The following is a 12,805-nucleotide window of genomic DNA, read 5'->3' as shown; positions in this document are numbered from 1 at the left end:
TAATAGATCATTACATTATATTTACATTACTTTTCTTTGCTATAAGTTACGATGGATTTCTGTATATGCCTGCATTTTATAATATGGTATATATCACAGAGTTCCAGGCATAACTCACACACACACATGCGTCGTTTGGTTCGTGATATAATTTATTGCGACACACCTTGTGATGAAAACCATGGATCGCCAGTCTCGTCGTCACGTGTCGCATAGCATGATTAGCTTCCATACAGGTACTGTCTTGCATAGCAGATGTTGCATAGAAGTCCTTTGGTATGCTGTTTTTCTTCTCATACAGATCTTGTATAAGCTGTTTAAAGCTGGTACTACCTGGAAGTATGAGCTCGCATCTCAGATCCTCTATTAAGGTCTCCCTGGTAAGCTCACACACTAACCTCGATCTTGAATTTTGCGGGACTCCTAGAATTCTCTTCAGGTATCTGGCCTTTACTCGCTCCAGTTCTTCCAGCTGTTTGTATATGAGGTATTCTCCCACTAATTCTAGGCCATATGTCAAAACCTGTAGTATCTTCAGCCTAAACAGGTCCATAGCTGTGTTTATCGATAGTTGCGTGATGTTTCTGATTTCATTCATAGCTCTTGTGGCCGCCACTGCTCTAGATCTTATATGTAGTCTGAAACTCTTTACCGTCGTTTGGATTGTGAAACCTGGGTATTTAAAATTGTTAGCCCTCTTGAGTAGTTTGCCATTGCATTTGACGTTCTCTGTTTCAGTGAGTCTTCATCCCTTCCTAAACACTACCAATTCCGTTTTCTCTTCGTTTATCTGGATGTCGTTTCTCTCCGCCCATTCACATAGTGTGTTTATCGATATTTGCAGTTTATCTATATCTGTCGCTGCGATGGCCATGTGATCAGCGTATATGTATGTACTTGTTCCTACCATTACTTTGGTGACATCGTACGTAAGGACTGGTTACAGGTGTTGGCCATGGAACCTGTAGATGCATTCGGATCTTAAGAATGCTCGAGTGTGTGTATCGATGGATAAATTGCACCAACTGCTGTGAAAGAGACACTTGGATAGAAGGTACACTTGTGTGCTGTTCGTAGACACATGCCAGGTTGTAAACAGAGAGTGCATCCCTCTAGAATGTGCAATGGAAAGTATTGGATGTGACGTGATGCGATTCCTACACTGATTATGAGTTGGTGCCGACCATATAAAACGTGTCAATAAGATTTAGTGCATATGAATCACATAGTTGTTGTTTAAGGGGCTGAACTTCAAGGTCACAGGCCACAGTTAATTGAAGAGTCATGAAGCGTATTGAAGTGTAGTGCTTTTATCAGCAAGCCTTGGAGTTGCATAACAGTGAATCAAGTGTATTTTGGTTCTGAAAAGTGCTGTCTCATAACCAGTGAAGGAAGTACAAGTTGAGGTTTTTATAATCACTGGTCAAATTCTGAGGAGTGGAGTATTCAGAAAGCTTGTGAATGTAGTACCATCAATTGCATGATGCAGAACTAACAAATTTGTTCATTCAATCATTAATCATTTCATTCATTCATCATTCATTAATTCATTCACTTCACTAGAGCGTTTATCGTTGAATCATGTGGTATTTGCAGGAATAAAGACGTTCCCTAACGGTTATGCTACGGTAATTGATGGTATCCGTCCTCAACATCTACAAGATCTCACTTGCAAATCAGCTGGACTTGCCAGTAGAAGACTTCTCCAATCTATCATAAAATTGTGTAATTTCATTTTAAGAGAGCAAATCAGTTCTGAAGTGTGCCCAAACGTTTATGGGGCCGTAATAATTGCTCTTCAGAAACCCGAAGGAGGCGTTCGACGTATCGCTATTGGGAACACCTTTCGAAGGCTGGTTGCTAAAGTGTCTTGAGTAGCAGTAAAGGGGACCATTAGCCAGTATTTATATCCTTGCCAACTTGGCTTTGGTATTCCAAAGAACTGTGAAACCATTATCCATTTTGCACGAACTACATCGAATAAAATCTTAGTAAAAATTTACTTCAGAAATACATTTAATACCATTGATAGGGATTCCATGTTGCATGCAGTACAAGATAGAATTCCTGAACTTTATGCTTTCCTGTGGGAAGCATATAGATACTCATCTAAGTTAACTTTTATATCGTGTCTCATATTATTTCGTCACAGTCTGGGGTACAGCAAGGTGATCCTACAGGACCTTTACTTTTTAGTCTTGCCCTCCAGCCTATAATCACAGACTTGAACAGTCCTTTTAACGCATCTTATTTGGATCTTGGAACCATCGGCGATGATCCTGATACGGTTCTCATGGATCCATGTAAAATTATCACTGGGTGTAAAAACATCGGTTTGGAAGTAAATCCACATAAACGTGAAATCTACTTCTGTTCCGCGAGAGATGAGACAGCAGTTTCCGTATTTCAAGGCATTGTTCCCGGTATTCACGTTACAACAAATTCCAGTCGATCCTTGCTTGGATCACCGCTTACAGTTGAGGCCGTGTAGGAAATTGCGATTCAAAAGCTAACAGAATTAATGAGGCTGTGCGATGGTCTACAAGTGATTAATTCTCACATGGCATACTTCTTATTGAAGATCTGCATTTTTATTCCAAAATTTAATTACTTTCCACGGACCACGCCTCTAAGGTTATTTCCTTCGTTCCTTGCTCAAGCTGATGATTCGACAAGAAGTTGCCTCGAGTCTCTATTAAATATACCGTTTGAGGAAAATAACTGGTGTCTACCAATAAGATTTGGAAGCCTTGGAATTCGTAGAATAAGTGATATTTCTATTCCCGCTTTTCTTGCTTCCGCTCATGGAGTATCTAACTTTATCAAGACTCTGTTCTCTGATTACGGTGATAATATCGAGATATGTCATCAAGCTGATGCAAGATATCACTGGAATATCATGACCAATAGCTTGAGCCCTCTGGCATCCCTGGATTCACAAAGAAGTTGGGATATGATAAATACCCGTCGAATTTTAGACTCTTTGATTTTGTCATGTCCAACATAAATTGACCGAGCACGACATCATGCTCTTCAGGAAAAGGAAGCAGGCTCATGGCTTAAGGATTTTCCGTCACCCAATGTGGGCACACATATGGATAACATGTCGTTTTAAATCGCAATCAGGTTACTTCTTGGTTGAAAAATATGCCAGTTACATAAGTGCATATCTGGAGCGGAAGTCGACGTTTATGGTACATTTAAGAGTGTAAGCAGCCTGTACACGATACCTATGGACCTGGAAAGTAGGGAAGGTGAAACTAACATCACTCATATTATATTTGCATTCCTCCCAGACAAGGAAAACTAAACATATATTCGCATGCTCGGAAACATTGTGCAAGGTGCTCTGGAATGGAAACCGGAGAAATTCACAGCAGACTTTGAGACCGGTGCTATTTTTGCTCTAAGGGAAACATTTCCTCAATCGGACATTCGCGGATGTTTCTTCCATTTCACGCAGTGTGTGTGAAGGAAGGTTCAGAAAATAAGAAAGATGACTCTTTACAAGAGAAACGATGAAATCAGACGAAATGTAAGAAAATTTGCTGCACTTGCTTTCCTGAAGCCTGAAGATGTAGAGAGTGGATGGATTCTAATTCACAGTCAAGCTCCGCCGGATGTGAAATTAACGGAATTCTTCGACTATTTTGTTGAGCAATGGTTGCTGAATGATTCTATTACGCTGAATATGTAGAACTGTTTTAACGTTAGACACAGAAAAAACAGTTCCATTGAAGGGTGGAATTACAAAATTAATAGTAAAATTGGAAGGCCTAACCCAAGAATAAGAGATCTCATCATCTGTCTAAAACTGGAAGCAGGGAATCCAGATAATTCAGTTATACGGATGAACTTAAATTTGGAAGGAACTAAAAGAAAAAGAAAGTACTGTAAACTGGACGAAAGAATTTCTCAAAGCACGAGTAATTACAATGAGGATGGCAACTTGGGAAGGTTTTTGGACGTAATGTCATTTGTTCTCAGAATGGAGTAAACTTAAGTGTTGTTCGTTCAAAAACAAAATGTTTTAAATAAGAGTATATTATTAACAGTATGTATGTATGTAAAATAATGAAGAATATTATAGATGAGAAATAATTATAATCCTAAATCAATACGTAAATAATTAGTTGGAAAATTACAAACATCTTAAAAAGTGCAAACAGTTATTCTTACAAAGCGAAAAAGCAGCTAATTATGGGACTAGGTCTTCATTATTTTAAAGACCGAGTACGGTTAACCGTGCGGGTTCATGGCGTCCTTGGTTCTTCCCACCCCCTGCCGTTAACTTCATATGCGGAGCTACACCGCAGACCTACCTCGAAAATAAGCGAAGTGTTCTAAACAAGAAAGGGCACGCAGTCCCGCTTAGCACTAACAATGAAACATTATTCACTTTATTTCATGAAGGCTTATCCGTAAGAAATAGGCACATGGAGACTACTAACTTTGTGTCCGCAATCGGGACTGTCCACAATGAAGACGCAACTGAAAGGGGAAAACCTTGGAACGAGCTGGCACTTTTCCCCAATATTTTGTGTCCGCAATCGCGACTCTTCGCAATCAAGACCGTCCGCAATCGCGACGACACCACTGATATTAGAAGGAAGAAATGAAGGATTCCATTTTACTGATAATGGGGATTCCAAATTAGGGCCCGGAAGAAATTAAGCAGATGAAAAGTGGTAGAGATATTAATGTGAGAATTGAAGGGAAGCGTTTGTTATTGTGAGTGAAGGAGATAAAGACAAATTTCCAGATTTCTGTGGTACCCTACTACAACATTCCTTTCAATCACTTCATTGAACAATAGACAGGGTTAATAGGAGGGCATAACTACTTCAAATGAGGAGCAAACATGTGCTTAATAAAATTTGTTGAACAAAATCACGTTAATCAATTTACTGAAGTAACCAAAAAAGAAAATCCATCACAAAATTGTATGACGCAGTCACATTGCATAACGTGAATAGTGAAAGTATCTTGAAAATATTTACATCAGTGCCTTCCAAAGCGTGAAAATGCAGTGTAAGATTTGTGGACAGCAAAACCGGAAAAGGAACAGAAAATCTTAAAATTGGGGAACATTGATCCAAACGATAACTGAGAGTTAACCCACATGATCCGTCGAAAATATGACCTTAAACAAATAGAATTTTAGATTCTCATTTAATATGGGAACATCCCCCGAATGGATCATTAATCGAACCAAATTAACTATCACTTGCTCTGGATAGGTTGAGAAATATTATTTGAAAGCATGGTGTTTATTACAAGTTAACAGCAATTATCACAATCTGAAAAATTACACCATACGTTGTCATCTCGTGACAACCTTAAGTTATAGATGAATCCCAATGCCGAAATATGCATCAGCCCAAACAGATGTTCAGAATGAACCAACAACACTTGATCCGAGAGGATCTTACGTTACGTCGTTCTAAAGAAACAAAACTGCGGAAAGCAGGGAAACATTAACTCATCATGCGATTAGAAGAAATACTAAACACTGAAGTTAAATGAAATTGGAAAATCACTCCAAAAGTCTTCTTACAAAACCTACTTTCAGGTTATGAAACAGTTACGCCGTTGAATTTGTTAAAATAGAAGTCCACAATATATTAAAAGGGGTCTTTTCAATTCTATATAACTACAAATACAATTACAAATCTATCTACAATTGTCCCCCTAAACTAAACTACAAGTCATCGTTACATCAACGTCTCATCTAAGTAATATAAAATCGTAAAATAAAATATTGTAACGGCTAACGAACCGAAACCGTATTCGTAGTGTAAATTATTCAATACAAAAAAAACAGAGTTTCAACACACTGCACTATTGTAACATACCGTACGCCCGAACAATAAATCTCGAAGTAAAAGAAACGTAATGTAAAATAGAAAACGAAAGTTCATACAGTTTGAACGCACGCGGCTAAGTAGTAGTAACCAGTTTCCATTAGCCAGTGTTCCACGTGGGTCAACCCTTACATTAAAACAAGTACTGATGCATCGCTAAGATAGAAGCACTTTCCAGCTAGTAAAGGTTATGTCGAAACGTGGATAAACGTATCAGCCAATATCTTCCATACCTGCATCCACTACTGCAGACACTGTCATCGTTCAAGTTGATTCACAAAATTGCCTTAGCTATGACTTGGCTATGTACAAAAGGAGTCCTTATCATTTCGTTCCGCCAACGCTTCAGTGTCTACACACCTCTAACGATAATAATGTACATGCGGCATCCCGAACCTGTCGTTGAGCCAAAACTATGGTATCTGCATAACTCTAACAGGAATAATGTATATACGGCATCCCAAAGCTGTCGTTGAGCCAACACTAAGGTGCATACACATTACTTTACTTGTGTTGATGATGATGCTTGTTGTTTAAAGGGATCTATTATCGAGGTCATCGGCCCTATTACATTACTAACAGTAATCATGTACATGATGCATCCCGAACCTATCGTTGAGCCAACACTATGGCATCTACACATCACTGACACTGTCGGGCAAAAATCGAAAATTTTCAAAAAAAAATTGTCCGGGTATTTCAAGCTAATTTTCATTGACATTCAAACACATGAAGTAAAATCTGCTACCGAAATGAACTCGAATCTGGAATAATAGTAACTATGGCCATTTCCCACTATAAAGTGTGGAATCGAAATTAAATAACGGGTTGAGTAGTTCAGTTTACCACTCGTTAAAATTTAAATGCATGCAGTGAAGCTCACTAAATAATGGTAAACTCAAATCTCGTATTATATTACGAGATATTACTGAAAAATAATCACAACCACCACGATATTCGCGACATAGCCTAGAGTGTGAGGTTCCAAATCACCTGCAATATCAACACTCATGTTTCATTGTAAACTTTCCAGTGAAGTAAACTCTCCACAACATACACAGGGTAAACTCTCAATCTGAAGGTTGATTGTCTTACTCTCAATGTTTCCAATTCGCGATGTTTTTGCCTCGTAAAGATACAGAATGAGATTCAATCTCCAATAATAAAGCATAACCTCGACCGTGTGTAAGAATATATTTTCTTCGTGGGGTCGGTTATAAGAAAATGCACTTCGCTGGCATCGAATAGTTTCGCCAACTTGACTTAACTTACGTTATCTACAGTCTACGTAAAACAATAATCATTATATATATATAAAACAATAATCATAATATTCGTTACAACGCACTCGGATTTGACAACCCACACATTTTCTCCAATCGCTCTGTTTAACATAATTCAGGATCGCTACGGGATGTCGTTCCTCTTATACAGCCTGCCTCGGAAATATTACACATCAACATACGAAGTATACACCCTGTCAAAAAAATTCCTCTCCTTCAAACTATTTCTCTTCGGCATCCTGCTTAGAACTTCCCACTCATAAAATACGGGGATTACTCTTCCTCAAACTTTCCTCCTAATTATTCTCATAAATATTTCATTCCTCAATGCGAAACATTTCTTCCTACTTGAACAAATTATAGGTAAAAGCTATGCCATAACCAAACTATTCCATAATGATGTCAAAGTAGCTTCTCTAAATTCTCCCTGACCACAGGAGCAAAATAGCATGTCGTGATTCTACCTCTCACATACATCGTATCATAAAATGAAAATTTCGAATGCCAGAATTATCTCACTTCGCTGGATTTCGATATGAAACTCTAAACCTCGCTCACACAACTACTGAATGCGTTGTTGTTGTTATTATTATCTCAATTTATTCCTAACGTGAATATTATTATTATTATTATTATTATTATTATTATTATTATTATTATTATTATTATTATTATTATTATTATTATTATTATTATTACTATTATTATTTGAATTCCACAGTTATAATTGTTATTTTTACTTTATCATTATTATAAATTTTACCGGCATGAACATATTTAACTTATTTTTATTGTAATATTTAACTTCAAATTTTAAGAAATTTAACACAGTTTTACACGTCGCGGCGACAGAAATGACCAACAATTACACCTACATTGTTTCCTGGAACTTTCTGCCGACATGAAACATAATCATAATCGCCATAAACTTAATAATGCACATGCCAAATATGCAACACGGTGCCATGATTTACTAACTAAATTAAAAGACAAGCATTTACATTTCTAACTACAAAGACATAATATTGAAATTAGATAGACCTGTAATTGTGCTGATTGGTGTGGCATCATTTTGGCCGCATTTAACAAAGCCAACAACATCCGATTTAGCCCCTCATAATGATAGGTGGTGATCTTCACTTAAATACTAACTTATAAATTACATTGACTCTGCACTTCTCTTGATGGAACACAAATTAATTTTATTGAGCCGGAACTAACGTAATAACAGATTGTATTATGCACATAACACAAAATTTACCACACCGCTCTGTTCTCGATCAGTAAACTGATGAAATGGTGAAAATCTCCTACCCCTTGCCAGGTGTTTATCAAATGTAGCCGCTGGACGATGATACTCTCTCTTTCAAGAAACCAACTGTTCTCCCTTTCAGACTGTTAAAGGAACAGTGTTAATAACAATTTGAAAGAGCTATCTGGGACTTCGCTGTCTCCTTTCCAGAAGTTCATGAATCCTACAAATACCTACCATGATATTCCCACCTGCCAGGTTGTATGTCGTAAAAAATGTTTTAATATCAAAGCTGTCACTGTTACTCCTTAATACCTTATAAAATTTATATCTCTCAAGCCAACTGGCTTTTGAGATTTCCAAATTTCTCTTCTAACACTTAAAATGTGGAAAGTTCCTCTCTTGTTGTCTACTGTCGCAGGTTCGCCCTCTCGGACCGACGATTGCTGAGTGCTTCTCTTGTTTTCAGAAGGGGTATTTATACGCACTCTAGCGCTGCGTTAAAACGCGTTATCTACTATTGTGCAATTATCCCATCTTCTAACAGCTGGAGCGATTTATCTGAGTTTCTCACCGGAGATTCCGCCTATATTTCCCATCACAATGGTGTTGTTCGTTGATTTTTCTTGCTTCTTTCACGGACGTAATTAATTAATTCCGTGGGTTACATTCCTACGTATACTGACTGGATGACCTTGCCTCATGTCATTTCCACTCTGCCGACAGACAGGCGAACTTTTCTCTGGGCATAATGAAATAAACTGGGTATTTCTCCCTGTGCAGTGAGCTTCACTAAATGATTCCAAATTTCTTAATTAACTACTGTCTCGCTAATGACAGTGCCGAAATCCCTCCCACCAGGTTTTTATAGCAAAAAAGTATTATTAATTTTTCGAGGTCTTCCGAAATGTTCCGTTCTCGCTCGATGTTTTGTATCGCCTCCTGTTGTGAGTAACATCCAAGGGACATCAGATTGGCTAGTTATAAAGATAGATGCGCTTTTTTCACCTCACGCGGCTGGCTCTACATAGCCGTCCGGCGGTTTTTTCTGCAATGTAGAATTATGGGCCCAAAGGGGTTGTGAAAACTTTCTATTTACCAAGAGAAAAATATGCTTGAAAAGGTATTAGAGGTAACAGTAGGGGAATTATCCGATACAAAGTACTTCAGTGTGCCATATACGGGAAACATTTGATCTTGGGGAAAAGAAATAATAGTACCAGACGTGAAGTTTCGTAAAGGATGTATGATTAGAAACTGAGAAAATCCACCGACTAAAGTAAAAATATAAGAATTTCGTTTGGAAGCACTAGTGATATGACGACACCAGTATAATATATTTCAGGGGAGGGTACCAGCACGCGAAGCATTGAGGAGTTTCGCTTTCTGGCATTCTTCATAATTACAAACATATTCAGAAATATTTCTTCGCATTCTGGGACAAAAATATGGTGACGCTACGCGGGTATAATTCTTAGAATTTACAAAATATCCTCCTGCAGGGGAGCTATGGCAATATTTAAAATCATGGGGCTTAATGAATTAGGATTATGGTTTAATTTAGGTGTGGGGTTGGAAACCAATAATTCCTTTCAGGAAAAGAAATGGTTCATTATAAGTATTTTCCGAAACAATTTGAATAATAATTTTGCTATAATAGGACTGACAAAACTTAAAAGAGGTTGGAAAATTAACGAGAAAGTGAATGGCCCTTATATTAGGTGAAAGGTTCGCAGTATGTACAGAAGGAAGCTCAGAACTACAGAAATCTACACAATCTTTAGTGGATTGGTCAAAAGGACGGGACAGAGCGTAAACTAGAAGGCTGCCAATGCCCGAAACAAAATAACGGAGTACTTAAACATTGATAGTCACATTGGCCGTCTCCCTGTGTGGCCTACATCAGGCGCTGTGCAATAATCATGATAAAGCTTGGTTATGTGTGATTTCACATGACAGCTGTGGAATTTATAATTCCACGCGCCCACGTGCATAAGGTTGCAGCCATAAAGTTTTACCCCCCGTCAAGATGGCAGCACGATGCTCTCTTGCTTAATGATGTCAACTGACAGCTGTCAAAAAAGCACGTGGAATTTCAAATTTCGCGTGCCCACGTGCATAAGGTGGCAGCCATGAGGTTTAGTGCCTTAAAATGGCAGCACTGACGTTAGCAATGCTCTCTTGTTTAAAGATGGCAGCTGACATCTGTCCAAAGCGCACATGGCTTTGTTTACAAACAAGAGCACGTGGTCACACGGGGTCAATGACCTCGGGTGCTGACGGAGCAGAAAAATTGCTGACGCTGTGGGGTTTAATCCCCACTGCTCCCCTACTTCTGCTCAGCTCGCTATGTTTTAGATAGTAAATATATGATAATGATATTGATGAAATAACAGTACTGAAATGAATTAAGCAGTATCACTTAAGACATTATTTTTAGTGATCTACTAAAACGTCTCGAGAGGCGAGAAACACTGCCTAAATTCAAGGAATTCAGTACAGATAAAAACTATCCCATATTCCTGACGGTTAGTATCAGAGTGGCTACCTGTGGGATTTGTTAACAGTTAAGTAAAAATAGTTTGAAAATATGTCAATGTCTTGGTTTTCAGTGTGAGGGGTTAGGGGAATGGCGAAAGGGAAATATTGTGTTCAGCGGAGAGGAATTGCTTCGTGGTTATATTACATTCGGTGCGACGTGTGATAGGTTGTAAATGCATGAACATGATTTTAGGTGAAATAAACATTTGTATAATGAATGAAAGGGTACTTTGTGTGGCATTATCTTTTAGTGATAAACAATAACCAAATAAACGTCTCAAGTAGCGACAACTCTGCCTAAATTAAGAGAATTTAGTACAGATAAGAATATCCTAACCCACATTTCAGGTGTTTAGAATAAGAGTATCCTCTTATGGGAGGATGTACTGGCGTTATGTATGTTATAGTGTTTCCGACAAGCTGAAAATCTTTATTAAAGTTACATTAACTCAGTCGACACTGGAAAATACGGCTTCCTTCCTAACAACATACTAAAATAATTTGGAACTGCCATCTATCAAATCAGTTTGTAATTTCGCAAACACATCTAATATAACAAGAAAGAATACTTTCACGGAGCTAAAATGCGACACATGTCAAGCTGACCAGCCTATATTAATCTGCTTTATGGTTATCACCCTTTCCTTTGTACGCTGGGACTACTATAGCCACTCCACATTCATTTGGCAGAACTTCTTCATGCAAATAGCAATCAAATAAATACTACAGATACGGAACTATATCCCAGCCCATTGTATTTAGTACATCTCCATAAATCTTTTAAATCCCAGATGCCTTTCTAGCTTTCAATTTGTTTCTACCTTTTTGCAAATATCTTTAGTAACATAGGTAAACATCAGAATTCGGCAGGGTTAGTCACCTCCACTACCTGGACATTATTCTTACATTCAGCTATCTTTACATAATGCTGACTGAATATTTTTATTTCTGTAAATCCTCACAATGCACTTCCATAGATCGCTAATAATCCATAGAATGTCCTCACAGGAACCTGTTTCTACCTTGAAGAACCTATGCTTACCTGTTCATTTTGCTCTAAAATACATATAAAAGCCAATTATATTTGTTATCATGTCATCGGTAACTGGCATTTTTACTAAATTCTATTTCATAATAAATTATATTTCCTAATAACCTACACCATCATCTTAAACTCAATATTTATCTTAGAATATAGTAGGTCTTTGCCATTATTTACCACCTTTAATGATGCATACCTGTTTTCACACTCCTGCACATTTGCCTTAAAACATCCAATAGACTGTTTACATTTTTATTTACCATTTCCCACTAACCAGATTTACCTTTTTAAACCTCTCCCCTGCCTCTCTTCTCAACCATATGGTATTGCCCAATAGTCCTAATTTTACAGCCTTCCTTTCTCTCGCATTTATTTTCAACTATAACAAAAATAGCTTTCGCATCTATGCCGATTTAGTCGCATGAAGAAGTTCCTGCGAGAGAATATTTATGGCACCTGGGTGTCTCCGCAAAACGTTAGCAGGACATAAGAACTATAATATTTAAATTATTATTGCTGTTGTGGTATATGTCCATACTGCAGGCCCTCTCACAGTTCTCTGGCTTGGGACAATAGTATGGAGGTTACGAGGCTGAAGTGAGAACTGCTTGAGTGACTCGTATGCTTCGTTAAGATTCCACTGATACGACATGTTCTGTTAGACCGTATTAAGGTAATCAACTTGAACCGACCGAGTACTATTATACAGGCACATGCTATTAAATTTATACATAACATACAGAACTTACAAACAAATGGAGTGTTCCAGGTTAAATTCGTGTCGCCACCGCTGGAGTTCAGGAGGGACCGGAGGGGTCCTGAC

At 37.9% G+C, this 12,805-nt stretch overlaps 1 protein-coding gene across 1 annotated transcript in view; it reads left to right on the top strand.

The window, feature by feature from the left end:
* The window catches only part of mtt (mangetout), a 1,300,850-nt gene that overhangs the window by 455,839 nt on the left and 832,206 nt on the right, over window positions 1-12,805 (top strand). The gene's annotated exons all lie outside the window — the stretch shown is intronic.

This window comes from Anabrus simplex, chromosome 2 (assembly GCF_040414725.1).
Source record: "Anabrus simplex isolate iqAnaSimp1 chromosome 2, ASM4041472v1, whole genome shotgun sequence".
NCBI classification, from domain to species: Eukaryota; Metazoa; Arthropoda; class Insecta; order Orthoptera; family Tettigoniidae; genus Anabrus; species Anabrus simplex.
This window is presented reverse-complemented; position numbering and strand designations above follow the sequence as displayed.